The sequence below is a fragment of the Schistocerca nitens genome, chromosome 6, assembly GCF_023898315.1.
Source record: "Schistocerca nitens isolate TAMUIC-IGC-003100 chromosome 6, iqSchNite1.1, whole genome shotgun sequence".
Classification (NCBI taxonomy): Eukaryota; Metazoa; Arthropoda; class Insecta; order Orthoptera; family Acrididae; genus Schistocerca; species Schistocerca nitens.
Window position 1 is genome coordinate 125,897,201 of NC_064619.1, and position 15,559 is coordinate 125,912,759.

Sequence of the window (15,559 nt, forward strand, 5' to 3'; positions counted from 1 at the left end):
ATTGGATAGTTGTATATTTCACGTCGTGGTAGTACCAACTGCTCCCCTTTGCCAAAATGATTTTTTTACAAAACTAAAAAATATTAAAAACTGTATAAAGAAACCTCGTGTTTAGCAACTTGATAGACGCATACAAGAAAGTTATTATTATGTTTTTCTTGTTTGCCATGTCACTTTTTTTGTAAGGCAGTAAATTCGCCTGCAACAGGATATTGAGGCCCCCCACTGGTGAAAACAAAGGAAAGGGAGAGGTTGAATTGAATGGAACTTTGTGCCGTGTTGAGTTGCTGTTTAATCTATGTTCCGAGTTAGATCTATTGAAAACGGAAAGGTATTAAGTAAACTTCGAAAGTTAAGTTCGTACAGTGAGTAATGGTATCGGTAGCGCTATATCGACTAGCGTTATTTATATAAGAGTAATGTACTATAGTTGTTAAACTCGTGTAACACCAATACATACTTGGAAGCATCTCGGTTATACCACGACATGTAATGTCCACATAAAACGAAAAATGACTTGATTTCAGCTGGCAATACTTGACGCTAAATGTTTCACTCGATAAAAGGGAAACAATGTATGCATCAGAGAAGAAATTATTTCCATATGTTACATGTTTTACTTACGTAATTGTTTTCTATTCTAGAGATTAGGTATGACGTGGGATTCGGTGCCAGAGTACTGTTATACCATAAGGGAGACAGGTATTACACAACTCCATTCTATCATTAGTTGAGGGGGAAAAAATATCGTCACTTTTTTTGTGAATTTTCACGGCTACCCGGTATTGCTGAATGAAGCCACTTTCAATGACAGGCAATGAAAACCTCTTAACGCCATTTGTCCGCGCGAAAACTCGTAATTCCAGTAACTCCGCAACGAAAGAGATTTGAAAGTGCATGGGTTTCTCATATCTGTCAATGAAAAGGCTTGTACTATACAGTCCGGACAGGCTGCAACTTTCTATACTACGAAATATTATTTTTTTAAGAGACAGTTTTGCTTCACCGGCAAAATTTAACGAAATAGAGTTACGAGGTTTTCATTAACTACCATCGTGTTTCATATACATTAATTTTTGAACATTAGAGAGCAAATTTTTGCTATTGTAATTACATTTTTTGATTTTATTTACAATTGACATCACAGTGCCACTGTAAAAACAAATCCAAACTATCCTCTAATCCCCAATGAAAAACAAGCTGACACTGCGTGATTTACACTTCTAGTCTCCCACAATCAGTTAAACAGACAGACGGTTTGCTGGTATTTCGTTATTGAAACAAAAAATCTTTCCCGAGTGTTACACGATTTCTTGTTATTTTGAATAGTTGAAACTGTACCGTTCACTGTCCACATATCTGTGAACTGGCTGCCCAGTAGCTCCTCATGAATTTTGTCCAAAGTTAAAATTCTAGTTGCCAGTCGTGAATACCTATAAGTCAATGACACCCCATTATGAGACCTACATATGTACTCAGCAAACATCTGCGATACCTTTGTTCATCATCATGTTCCATGCATCCAATCAAGAAGGAGGCTCTTCAGGCATGTGGAAACATTCACTCAGTCACTAACCCACTCCTACTTTCCAAACCCCACAAACGCTACCCTGCATACATTGCTGGACTATCATCTTTGACAAAAAGGCCCCAATGGATAACTACTGTTTAGGGTTTGTTTGGAGCAGGAATGTTTCATTCCCCAGTGGGGTGTGTGTTATATATAACTCCTGAGTTGGGCCAATGGTGTACTTGGGTGGTTCAGTTTCTGAGCGCTATTCCCACTGAAAACTAGAGTCCATTATGCCGTATTTCATATGTCTTAATCAGAGACACACCATTAGAGATCACACACAGAAATAAAGAGCAATTTGTTTCTTTTGTATCATCACAGGTAAATCAGAAACCCCTCACATCATCTTGTCACCATGAGGGCACTGGAGCAAGCGTGACATGTTAGTGCTGTGAAATTCATCATACATTCCAGTTATCTGACAGCCCATCAGTCAGCTACTTTTATTATTTATTTATCCATTTGCCACAACAGTATGGGACCTGTCAGTCACATTACAGAAGTAGGCTAGTGTAGGCATATATGAAGCCTATACAAAGCAGGGTAAGATTAGACAAGAACAGGGCAGGAAGATGGTCATGACTTATCAATGAAACCATATCAGAATTCACCTACAGCAACATGCGAAAGACCAAGTCAGGAAGCCCAGTTGGGAAATGAACCCGGCTCTTCCCATATCAGTGCATTAACACTGGTTTAGTCACTGTGCACCATGTATGATTTGGAAAGAGAACCACCTGTACCTAATCTAGAAGGAGCTTACAACATGCACAAGAAGTATGATCAGTTAGATAAACCAAACAGGAAACTTTGTTATATTACACTTCTGAAAGAAATGTGTGAATCTATTATTTAATGTTACTGGAAAAAAATACTGCCAACCACACATGAACACCTGCTAAATCTATATTCATCACAACTATTCTTGCAACACATCCTTTCTCTGAGGAGGTGTAGTGCACTGAATCTGAAGCAGAGAAAACAGATGACCAACAGCAGCAACATTCTTGTGCAAAGACACACACAGGATAGGTCATACATGTGTTAACAGATTACATGGTATTCAACAATATATAGGGGCCAAGTACCTCTGTAAACTGACATATTCACTTACATGGTTGAAACTCTTCTCAAGAAGAAATGTTTTTACCTCTTCTCTAAAAGATGTTTTCTTCTCCAACGTCTTTGAGTATGAGTTATTTTTGTTCACTCCACATGGAGGGTCCAACAGTTACATGTGTAATAACTATAGCAATTGCTATTAGTTTGCAAGTCTCCAAGATTAGATCTTGTCATCAACACGTTTGTATATGTATAGGGAGGCTACTGTAAGCATGTACAATTTTTAAATAGGGGCTTGCAGCAAGCCCTTGTAGAGTTGTGTGACAAGATTCGAGCAGCCCTTCTCTGTAACGTAAAAATTTTATTTAATTGACTATCAGTTTTATCACAAAAAAAGCTATTTCATAAACCTATAAGGGACAGGAGGTAACCAAGGTAAGCCATTCTAGCACCTTCTGAGGAGCACAGTTTAGAAATGATTCTTGAAGCAAAACATGCCAAGCTGAGTCTCTGGGAGAGTTCCTGTTACATGGACTTTCCAGTTTAAGCTTTGATCAACATACATTTCTAAAACATTTGTAGATCATACTCTTTGTAACCCTCTTCCACCCAGTATGAGTTGGAGATCTTGGGTTTGATTCATTTTCCCAAATTGAATGTAATTTTTTTTTGCAACAGGTCAGGCACTTGGTACTGAATTATGTATGCAATGACTTGACCAGCTGCAGATAGAGATCGTCTAACAACATTCACTATTACGCAAGTGTCATTTGGAAACAACACGATCTTAGCTGCAGTTTCTAAGTTTGCACATCAATTATATAAGTAAAGAACAGAAGGCGGTGTGACAAACTACCTCTTGGCACACCTAGTTCAACATTCTTTGGGTCATATACTAATCTGATTTTATGATTAGAATAAGCTGATGTGAGTTTCACAGCCTATGATCTGCACACATAAAAAAAAGTTTTGCATCACCTCAGTTCTAAGAGTTCTGGAACCTGTACAAAAAATTGGAATAGAGATCAACATAAACAACATTTTCACCCTTCAGAGGTGGTGGTCCAAATTGCTGTACACACCGGTACCTCTAATACCCAGTAGCATGTCCTCTTGCATTGATGCATGCCTATATTCGTCATGGCATACTATCCACAAGTTCATCAAGGCACTGTTGGTCCAGATTGTGCCATTCCTCAACGGCGATTCAGCGTAGATCCCTCAGAGTAGTTGGTGGGTCACATAGTCCATAGACATCCCTTTTCAATCTATCCCAGGCATGTTTGATAGGTTTCATTTCTGAAGAACATGCTGGCCACTCTAGTCGAGCACTGTCATTATCTTGAAGGAAGTCATTCACAAGATGTGCACAATGGTGGTGCTGATTGTCATCTGGGAAGACGAATGCCTCGCCAATATGCTACCGATATGGTTGTACTATCGGTCGGAGGATGGCATTCACGTATTGTACAGCCATTATGGCATCTTCCACGGCCACCTGCGGTGTATGTCAGCACCACATAATGTCACCCCAAAACAGCAGAGAACCTCCACCTCACTGCACTCGCTGAACAGTGTGTCTAAGGCGTTCAGCCTGACCGGGTTGCCTCCAAACACGTCTACGACGAGTGTCTGGTTGAAGGCATATGCGACACTCATTGGCGAAGAGAACCTGATGCCAAGCCTGAGCCGTCCATTCGGCATGTTGTTGGGCCCATCTGTACTGCGCTGCATGGTGTCGTTGCAAAGATGGAACTTGCCATGGACATCGGGAGTGAAGTTGCTCAACGTGCAGCCTATTGCACACAATCTGAGTCATAACATGACAAACTGTGGCTGCACGAAAAGCATTATTCAACATGGTGGCATTGCTGTCAGGGTTCCTCCAAGCCATGATCTGTAGGTAGCGGAAATCCTCTGCAGTAGTAGTCCTTGGGCAGCCTGAGTGAAGCATGTCATTGACAGTTCCTGTCCCTCTGTATCTCCTCCATGTCCGAACAACATCTCTTTCACCTGGATACTTCCCTTGTTGAGAGCCCTTCCTGGTACAAAGTAACAATGCGGGCACAACTGAACCGTGGTATTGACTGTCTATGTGTGGTTGAACTACAGACAACACGAGCCATGTACCTCCTTCCTGGTGGAATGACTGGAACTGATCGGCTGCCGGACCCCCTACGTCTTATTAGGCACTGCTCATGTGTGGTTGTTTTCATCTTTGGGTGGGTTTAGTGACATCTCTGAACAGTCAAAGGGATTGTGTCTGTGATACAATATCCACAGTCGTCTGTCTTCAGAAGTTCTGGGAACTGGGGTGACGCAAAACTTTTTTTGATGTGTGTATTTTGCAAGTATACTTGAAAACACTTTTTTACTATCTATTTTATCGCCATTGCGTCCAGCTTTTTGAAAAAGATTGCTTGACTTAACAATATTAAAAGCTTCAGAAAGATATAAATTAACCCTTACAACACTGAAGTTGTTATCTAGGTTTCTAGTTATTTGATTTGTATAACCATGATTGCTGTTTCTGTGCTTTGACCTTTGTAAAAGCCATATTGATTATATTCAGTACTTTGCAGTCATTTAAGAATTTGGTGATTTATGGTTTCATTAATGTCACAAATACCTCAGAACATGCTGAGGGGAGTGATTTGGGTCGATAATTTTCAGCTTTATGCCTGTCAGCACTCTTGAATAAATTGAATTTTTTAATCCGTGGGTGAACACTCCCTCAGTGAATGATAAATTACATTGTTTCCATCTCTTCATTGGCTATACTGTATCCCTTTTTCCAGATTGGTTGAAATGTAGCGCTTCCCATGGCAGGTGCTCAGGTGGCATCCTTTTGTTGCGGTCATACTATTTTTTTTTTTTTTTTTTGTAAGTGTCTCATCTCTTCTGCCGTTGTCTTGTATCTTCACTCTGCAGTCTCTCTCTCTCTTAATGTCAGTCCAAGAAGTGACCTCAGAAACCTCATCTCAGTTGCTTCAATTCTTCATTCACCTCTTATTCTTAGGATTCTGTTTTTACTACCATATATAAGAGCTGGCTTAGCTACCATGTTGTGCAGTGTTTGTGTTATCTGTTTTCTCATAATTCTACCAATAAATCTCCATATACAACCATTTATAGCAGTATATTTCTGTTTATCTGTGTCCATTGATGAGAGGTTAAACTGGAACCAACACATTGATGGTCTGCTGAAACGTCTTGAGTTCAGCTACGTATGCTATTAGGGTTGTTGCGAATTTTGGTGATAAGAATCTCAGTAAATTAGCTTACTATGCCTACTTTCATTCACTGCTTTCGTATGGCATCATATTCTGGGGTAATTCATCGTTGAGTAGAAAAGTATTCATTGCTCAACAACGTGTAATCGGAATCATTGCTGGAGCCCACCCACGGTCATCCTGCAGACATCTATTTAAGGATCTAGGGATCCTCACAGTAACCTCACAGTATATATATATTCACGTATGAAATTTGTTGTTAATAATCCAACCCAGTTCAAAAGTAATAGCAGTGTGCATAGCTATAACACCAGGAGAAAGGATGATCTTCACTATACAGGGTTAAATCTGACTTTGGCACAGAAAGGGGTAAATTACGCTGCCACAAAAGTCTTTGGTCACCTACCAAATAGCACCAAAAGCCTGGCAGATAGCCAACCAACATTTAAAAATAAATTAAAAGAATTTCTAGATGACAACTCCTTCTACTCATTGGCAGAATTTTTAGATATAAATTAAGGGAGGGAAAAAAACCAACTTAAACATTAGTGTCATGCAATATTTTGTGTAATGTAATATCTTGTACAGACATCTTTTATTAACCTGACACGTTCCACATCATTACGAAGTGTCGTATTCACGATCTATGGAACAAGTATTAATCTAGCCTAATCTAATCTAATCAACAAGTGAAGTAGATTTGTGTATTGATGTATCTGCCTCCAAGGTATTTGAATAAATTTACCTGTTCTGTTATTTTATTGTTTATCACTATTTTGACTCTTCTTATATGTTTCCTTTCCACTTCCATTAATTTTGCTTTATTTACAGTTATAACCATATGGTAAGCTTGTAAAATGTTATTCCATTTAAACACTTTTCTTGTAAAACACTTTCACTGTCTGCTAGGAGAACTTGGTTGTCTGCAAATAAAATAATGTTAAAAAATTTGTTCTTTCCCAGGTCTATCTTCCTGAGGTTCTTAGGATTCCATTTTTCTGTAATTTTGTTTATGTATATAAAAAACATTGGTGAGAGCCCACACCCTGGTTTTAGTCCCAGATTTATAGTCAATAACTCTTCTTTTATACTAATTTCAGTGTTAGCATACAATGCTTTAATGGCATTCAACAAATTTAGTGGCACACTATGGTCAGTGGGTATAGCCCATAATCTCGTCCTGCTTACCTTATCATAGGCCTTTTAATCATGTTTCCTAATTCATGTTCACTAGGAGGAACTATATGTCATGCTGCATGCAGGTGCATGATACACAAGTTTATTATGATTCGTGAAATTTAAGCTTTGCGTTTGGGAAACATTTATAAAGTAATCATTTATGTAAATTGTTGGGATTTTTTTTGCCAATATTAATATTATCAGTAATTGTAACTGTAATTACCTGTTCATCATCTCTCTTCCCTGTTTCTTTTGTACAATTTCCCATACAGGTTTTTATTTATTACCCAACAATCTTATTATGCTATCATTTTTAAGTAGTTTTGCATTTGCAATTACCTGTCAGTGTATTTTCTTACAGGTCTTCATGTATTCTATAAACTGTCGGTCTTTCCATTTGAGACCTGAACTTTTTTAGAGTCGTACAGGAAATTTTAATGCCTGACATGATTAAGGTACTAGATTTACTGATCCCACATGAATGGACTCTGGTCAATTTCTCTGGAGAACGCATCTCAGAATCGGTCAGAAATATTGAACAGAAAGCATTGTTACTACCTGAGTGTGAAAGTACTTCTAACCAGATTCGTTACTTAGTACCACAGTTTTCCAATGAGAAATTACTTGTATAAGAAAGAAGTTCATCAATTTCTTTCACAGATAGAGCTGAAATTGTAAGGATGAGGGTTATTATGGTCAGATAGTCCTAGATCGATGTTAATAATTTTTATCAGTGTGGTGTCAACAATTTAAAATATTTTGTCTACAAGACATTACCATTTTATTTTTTATTCTTGTGGGGCTCTTTATATAAGAGTAAACTTTACTAGGGTTTTATTGAAGTCACCACAGATGACTGTAATTGCTTTTTCAATAAACAAAATGTCCAGGAGAGACTAATTTGTTAATGAAAATGATTATGGCCCCACTAGCTGATCTATATACAGCTACAGTTATTACGTTACCCAGCTGCCCATGAAACTGAACAGTAGCAGCTTAAAGATTCTTTTCAATAATCAGTGCTTCTGCCTTACACCTCTGTTTATATTCAACATTAGGTTTAAGAAAAATACAAACTTCCCCACTTTTAGCATACTTTGTACAGAACTGACTAGACAAATTATCATGATTAATATTAACAGTACCTAATTCACAATCCTTACACCTGTGTGCCATAATACACATACAGTCAATATTGGAATTATTAACTGCAACTTCAGGTTCAAAAGATATGCTTCTCAAACTACGAATATTATAGATTAAAATATGAAAACTTCTAAATTAGAGACTAGTTACAGTTGTGCTTACACTTTGCTGTGTGATATCTGACCCTGTTTTGAGGCTGATAACCAAAAATTCTTGAGTACAACAGGTTTTCTGTACCTTGTAAGCATTTTTTTGCTGCATTGTAATGCTCACTGCAGCTGCTATTGGTGAGGATGGATCTTTTGTTGCCAGTGAAGGGTCTTTTTCTATTACGGCTGATGTCATGTCTCTGGCTGCTGGTGTAGTATCCTCTGTTGCCAGTGTTGGGTCCTCTGCTGCTGGTGTAAGGTCTTCTGCTGGAGGTGACCTGCTTTCATCTGCAGATGTCCTGGCTTCTACTGTAGATGACCTGGTTTCTGCTGTAGATGATGTAACCTCTACTGCAAGTGACCTGACTCAGCTGCTGTGGACCATGACATATTTCCCTCTGCCACAAGTGAGATGAAGACCTTTCAGAATTACTGTTTGCTGAAACGTTGCCATCTGCTATAACATGGGAATTAATAAGTGTTTGGTGCTACGGCATACAGATTTCTGTATAGGCACAATCCGTATCACTCCAAGCAGGGGGGGGGGGGGGGGTTACCTTCATAGTCCTGGATTTTATTGAATTTAGCATATGTTAAAATTCACCGTAGTAAGTAAGAAACACATATTTTTTTGTTTTCTCCAAAAAAATTCCTGTCCTGAGATACAGGCCTCCAAAGATGACACTGCGAACACCATTTCGAAGATGCAAATTTCGGAAAATTTTTTAAAATGCTGTATCTCTTAACAGTTCTAGATTTTTGTTAGAGTTTTTTTATTTGAAAGATAATTGCTTTGTCATTACAGTGGTATCCTCCATTTGGACATATCTGCCAAAGTTCTTTTACTGTCGCCATTTGAATTCTTTTTTATAATATATAGAAAATTTTTTTTTTTTCAAAAATGCCAATGCAGAAAAGTTATATTTTTTCTGTCGATTAGTACCATGTAGTACTATATTCTCTGTAAAGGAGAGCTTCCAATTTTAAGTTGGACAGGTTTTATTTTAAAAAATCATTTTTTTTAAACTTCCAAGGGTTATTTCTATTGTCTTTGTTGCAGTTTCTTATCACTTTGTTTGTTTCAATTATTTCTTTTCACTTTCATTGTTACAGATATTTCTTACACTTCGTTGTGGTGTCTTGTCAGTTTCTTTGCCATGGTAGTTCATTGCAGGTTTCTGTATTGTAATTGTTCAGTGCTAATTTGTTTACTGAAGAGGCTTCTAAGAAACCTGAGGCCATTGAGTGAGTTCTGTGTTTTCATGAGGAATTTGCCAGTTGACACAATTGCAGTGTGCTTTGCGAAAAGGACTGTTTGAAATATTTTCTGACTGGGGCCACAGGAGAGTGAAGTGTGCTCACTATTTGCATATCCATAAAAGGGTGATATATAAGACAAATAAAAAAACGGACTTTGTTCAGGTTGGGAATAAGTGACCTCATTTGGAGACTCTGTTTCAAAGTTTGACAGAATAACAACAATGATAATATCTGAACAAGGTGAAGCCTCCCATGGTGCAGATGATGCAGATTTTGCACCAATAGAGGAAGAATTAAATACCGTGAATCGGCCAACTATAGAGATAGGTGTTAGTCCTGTTAAGAAACTGTGGTCAGTGAAATCGAGTCATAAGCTCTATGCATCAAGAAAGTGCAGGGAAATTACTAAAGCTGTGGATGAATACACTACAGCAAAACTGAACACACTCTTCAAAATAGGAATTCCATCTTCAGGAGAAAATGAACCAAAGCACTCTTGCTCCTCTTGCCAGGAATTTTTCACAAATATCAATTCAGCTGTTGAATATTGTGAATCCTACAGTGAAAAGGTGCAAGTTTTAACTATTATTCCAGAGACATTTTCAAAGAAAACTGTTTTGAACCATATTCCATCAGTATCAAAGTACATGATAGACAAATCAAGAAATGTGAGGTCTGTAAAAGGAATGTTTGGAAGACCAGATCCCTATTATGGTCATCCTGTTGAAGCAGATCAAGTTCAAATAGTGCAGTCATTTTATCTGGAAGATAAATGGGACTGTTCTTGACAGAGTGCCTTCAAAAAAGACACTATAACTGTAACAGTTGAAAGTCAAAAAGTTGTGGAAGTGAAGAGGAACATGACTTGCAGTATTACAGAAACTTTTGCAATTTATAAGAGTAACTATACAACTTCACATATCGGAAGATCAAAATTTTATGCACTACGACCTAAGTGGGCAGTTACACACCCACCTAGATAGGTATGTTTGTGTGTATACTGAGTGAATTTTGAACTTTGTGTGATAATTTTGAAGAACTTACATATGACACTTTGTTTGGGCACGTGAAGTCATTAGTAGTTTGTGACATAAAGCGAGAGACTTGTTTGTTTCAAGAATGTGGTGACTGCCCTGGAAAGGGAGGACTGTCTTTACAGACACTTGGCCTGGAAGACGTAGCAGAAAACTCTGCAGAAATTACAGATGCAACATGGGAGGAAAATAAATTAATTAAGAAAACTGTTGCCTTTGACAGTTTCATTGATGGACTTGGTAAATGGTTAGCGAAAGCAGTAACACACCAGCATCTGAAGAAATTGTAACAACAACATACTGCAGAAGTGAAAGGGTGTGTACAGGCTGAAGAACTATGTTTTGTGCTTCACTGTGATTTTGCTGAGAACTGGTCTATAAATCTCCCATAAGAAGTACAAGGGTATCATTGGAGTAATGACCAGGTTTCAAATTTTACAGAAGTGACATATTTTCAACAGGGTGCGATTTGTGCTTTTACCAGTGGGGGGGATGTCTTAGGGGGTTAGTAGAATTACATATGTTACTAGCTTGGACCGTGGCATTACGCATGGTTAAACAGCTATTTATAAATAGATGTTAATGCTGAAACTCACTATTGACGCGTATGCACTATCAAAAAAGCCATCCCTTGTTATATCTTTAAAAGTACATTATAGGTAAAGCTCATTTGCAAAAACATCTACATACGGGTACAGATATACGAGGGGAATTCAAAAAGTAGAGGCACATTTGTGGAAAGTTGTACTTATTCTGATGATAGAAAACTGAAACATATTAATAGTATTAATAGTAAGACTTATTAAAAACTTTCAGTGTTCGGCTCCACAAATTTAAATTATATGTAAAGGTTTACTCCAGTGCGTGGGAAATAAACATCCCAGGTTGGGATGCATAAACTAAAACCAGAGGAGGGGATGTTCTGATGCAGAGGGGGGGATGTCCCCCCCATCCCCCCCCTGCAAATCGCACACTGATTTTCAAAACAAGACCACAAGTGTTGCAGTTATAAGTGATGACACAGGATGTGACTCAGCAGATGCTTTGCTAGCAATGCGCAATATTCTTCAACTGCAAACAGGGGCAGAGAATATCATCATTATTTCTGATGGTGCTCCTAGTCATTTTAAAAATTGTTACCAGCTGTTTGAACTGAGTAAGTTGCTTGTGCCAAGTGACTGGGTATACAGTGCTACTGGTCACGGGAAAGGGCCTTGTGATGGTGCTGAAGCACCATGCTACAAAGCATAATCTTTCCCGACCAAATACAGCTGTGATTCAGAATGCTGAAGATTTTACGAGAGTCATGAAATCTTACACAGTCACAGCTTTCATTCTTTTGTCCAAAGAGGAAATCGAAGAATTCTGTGAGCAGAAAAAGGAAGAATGGTCCAAACAAACAACTCTGATGAAAGGAATTCAGAAGACACATTTTTGGACTCAAAGTGATGGGTGAACTTATATTGCACGCCCTTTAAAGACCAAGAAGGAAGAAATTTCGTTCATTCAGCCAACACCTCAGAAACAGCAGGATAATATTCAGATACACAACCTGAGAAGGGGGATGTTTGTGGTGTGTGTATGATTGTGACTGGTGGATTGCAGACATAAAAGACACCAGTTATGAGTTAAATGAAATTGCAGTGAACTTTATGCTACCACATGGACCAGCTGCTGGATATAGGGTAATAATAATAATAATAATAATAATAATAATAATAATAGCTTTATTCAACATCGAATGGTACACTGCAAATGTACAAAGAAACAGTAATGATTACAGTTATTTGTACAATACACAAGACACATTCTTCTGAATAAGTCATTAATTTACAACAAAATTACAATAAGGTGTTTACTTATTTCTATTCACATAATTTCACAATGCATTTGTTGTTCTTCATATAAGTATGGTACTCTTCTAATGTGAAGAAAGGGTGTTTTACTAAAAATTTCTTAAGCTGATGTTTCAGTTTAATTGTAGGAAGAGCCATGACTGCTCTAGGCAGTGCATTAGCTAATTTTATACCTGCATACTGAGGCCCCTTTTCGTAAAGTGCTGTTCTGTGGCTGCCAATGTAAAATCTTTCTTTATTTCTAGTATTGTACTGGTGGAAATCTGAATAAGTGTTTGGGAGCAGTCTTTTCACAAGCAATATGGCTTTTAGAATGTATGTGTTTATAACAGTTAACACCTCTGTTTTTGGAAACAAGTTGCGACAAGATTCCCTATATTTTGCTCCACAGATTATTCTCACACCCCTTTTTTTGAAGAATGAGTAGCTTATCTAGATTAGCTTTGGTTGTTGCTCCCCTAATTTCAATACCGTAGTTCAAGTGAGAGGAGAAAAGAGCATGGTATGCAGTCTTTAGGACTAAGGTGTCTCTACAGAACTTGCTAACAGTACTGATTGCAAATATATTTTTTGACAACTTAGTTGCTAGAGAGTCAATATGTGTGTCCCATTTCAGGTTGCTTTGGATTGTTACGCCAAGGAATTTTACACTAGACTTTTTCTTTACCAATTTGTTGCCCATGTATAATTTAATTTCATTATTCAAACTACTTTTGTTAAACTCCATCAAACATGTTTTACTGGTGTTTACATTTAAGTGGCTTTCATTAAAAAACTGAACAATTTCTTTTGTCACATTATTACACTCGGCCTCTAGTTCATTACATGATTCCTTTTTACATACAATGGACGTGTCATCGGCATACAGAACAATTTTGGAATTTATAGTACAGTATTTAATATTATTTACATAGATCAAGAACAGAAGGGGACCCAACACCGAGCCCTGGGGCACGCCATATTTTATGCAAGTGATCTCTGATTTGTAGACACCACTTTCCGTTTTAAGTAGAACAAACTGCTTTCTATTGCTCATATAATACTTTATTAGGTCATAAGCAGCGCCTCTAATGCCCATGTTCCATAGCTTGTCTAATAGGATGTCAACGTTCACACAATCAAAGGCTTTTTCCAGGTCCAGGTATACACCTGCCACATGTTCCTTGCTTTCGATACCCCCTAACACCTCTTCAATTAGTTGAGCAGCTGCAGTGCTAGTTGATTTACCTTTTATGAATCCATTTTGATTTTCGAACATCAGGTTGTGTTTGTTAAGAAAGTTTATAATCCTGTTGTATATAACTTTCTCAACTATTTTGGAAAAGACAAGAAGGATTGAGACTGGTCTGTAGTTTTCTATTTTGTTGTTGTCACCTTTCTTAAAAATGGGTGCTACCTGAGCTATTTTTAGTCTGTCTGGAAAGGTGCCTGATTCTATTATATTGTTGACTGCTGCAGACAGAGGTACAGAGACATTTTGGCTACAGCCTTTTAAAACATTAGTATTTAGGCCATCATGTCCAGCTGAATTAGAGGGTTTTAGAGAGCTAATGATGCCCATTATTTCTGCACAGTTTGTGGGGGCTAGATATATACTATGGTCACATGTATTACCTTTAAAACTGTAGTGCATGTTTTTATGTTTGTCATTTATGGCTTCCCGTACGGAAGAAAAATATTCATTAAAAATATTTGCAATTTCCAGTTGGTCTTTTATGAGCATGCCATTGTTGTTAATAGTAAAGTCCATATAGGATTTGTCATTGCCGGTTCTAAAACTGTTTATGACTGCCCAGATGCCAGTAGTGTTACGTTGTGTGAGTTTTGAAGCTTATTTGCAACATAGTTGCTCCTGGTCTGTGTGAGTAAGTCCTTATAGTGTGCTTGATTTATTTTGAAGGCTTCATTTAGCTCAGGAATCTCTCTATTATTCAGCATTGCACTGTGGAGTAGTCTTAATTTTTCCCTCGCTTCAGTGACATTACTATTTACCCAAATATTTTTGTTAATATTTTTTGTTTGTTTCATTTTTGTGATTACAACTGGGCATGTGGTATCAAAGCAGTAATAGAAGTCAGCAGCAAAGTTATCATATGAAAAGCTATTATTTTCAAACCATTTTATTTGTGCTAGCATGCAGTTTAGTCTATGTTGTCATTATACATTATTCTTTTAGCTACAAACTGTTGCTTTGTGGTGACAGTGGGGGCCTCATGGCCTTCCAATTTAAGCTGTACTGCATGGTGATCTGAGATGGCTAGTTTTAAAACCGATGCACTGTGGGATAGGTGGGTCATGTTTGTTATTATGTTGTCAAGACATGTTTTACTATTGCCAATTTCTGTAGTGGGTTCCCGAATGAGTGGGGTCAGGTTAAATTCATCACACAGACGATGTAACTTTTTGGTGCTGACATCATTTGTTAATAAATCTATATTTATATCCCCAGTAACTATAATATTTACATGACCATTTGGCCCAGAAAATGTTGTGTCTATATATACAAGCAAGTCAGAAAGATTTACAAAAAAGGTATCTGTATTTGCTGCAGGTGGCCTGTAAACACTGATAACTGTTATGTTATCTCTACCCCATTTCAGGTTTTTTGCAGCAACTTCTGAGACTCCTTCCAAGCAGAAGGCACTCACATCAATAACATTAAAATTACTTTCATTTACAGTGAAAATTGCTACACCTCCCCCAGTCTTGTCTTTTCTACTGAAGGCTGTGCAGAATTTCATACACAGTGGTTGACTAATGCAAATCAGAGCTTCATTGTACCAATGTTCAGTTACAACTAATATATCGGGTTTGACAATCCGTGAAATTACATCTAGATCATTATGCTTATTTCTAAGACTACCAAGATTCTGGTGTATGATTTTAAGGCTGAGTTTTACCTGCTGGACCTTAGAGGATAATTTTGGACTAGCAATGAGGCAAGCAGGCTTCACAAGTTTCCCTGGCTTGCCAGCGGTGGCTGGTGTTGTGGCAGATTTTGTTGAGGTGGGTTGTACCACCCCATGGCAATGGACTTCTTTTGATCACTTTGTGAACAATGTCGCCT

The 15,559-nt window shown here is 37.7% G+C and overlaps 1 protein-coding gene across 1 annotated transcript in view; it reads left to right on the forward strand.

The window, feature by feature from the left end:
* Window positions 1–257: 257 nt before the first annotated feature.
* LOC126263257 (uncharacterized) overlaps window positions 258–15,559 on the forward strand; it is a 197,708-nt gene continuing 182,406 nt past the window's right edge. Inside the window, exon 1 of the mRNA XM_049960342.1 lies at window positions 258–331. The gene's annotated coding sequence lies outside the window, so the exon portion shown is untranslated. The remainder of the gene's footprint in view (window positions 332–15,559) is intronic.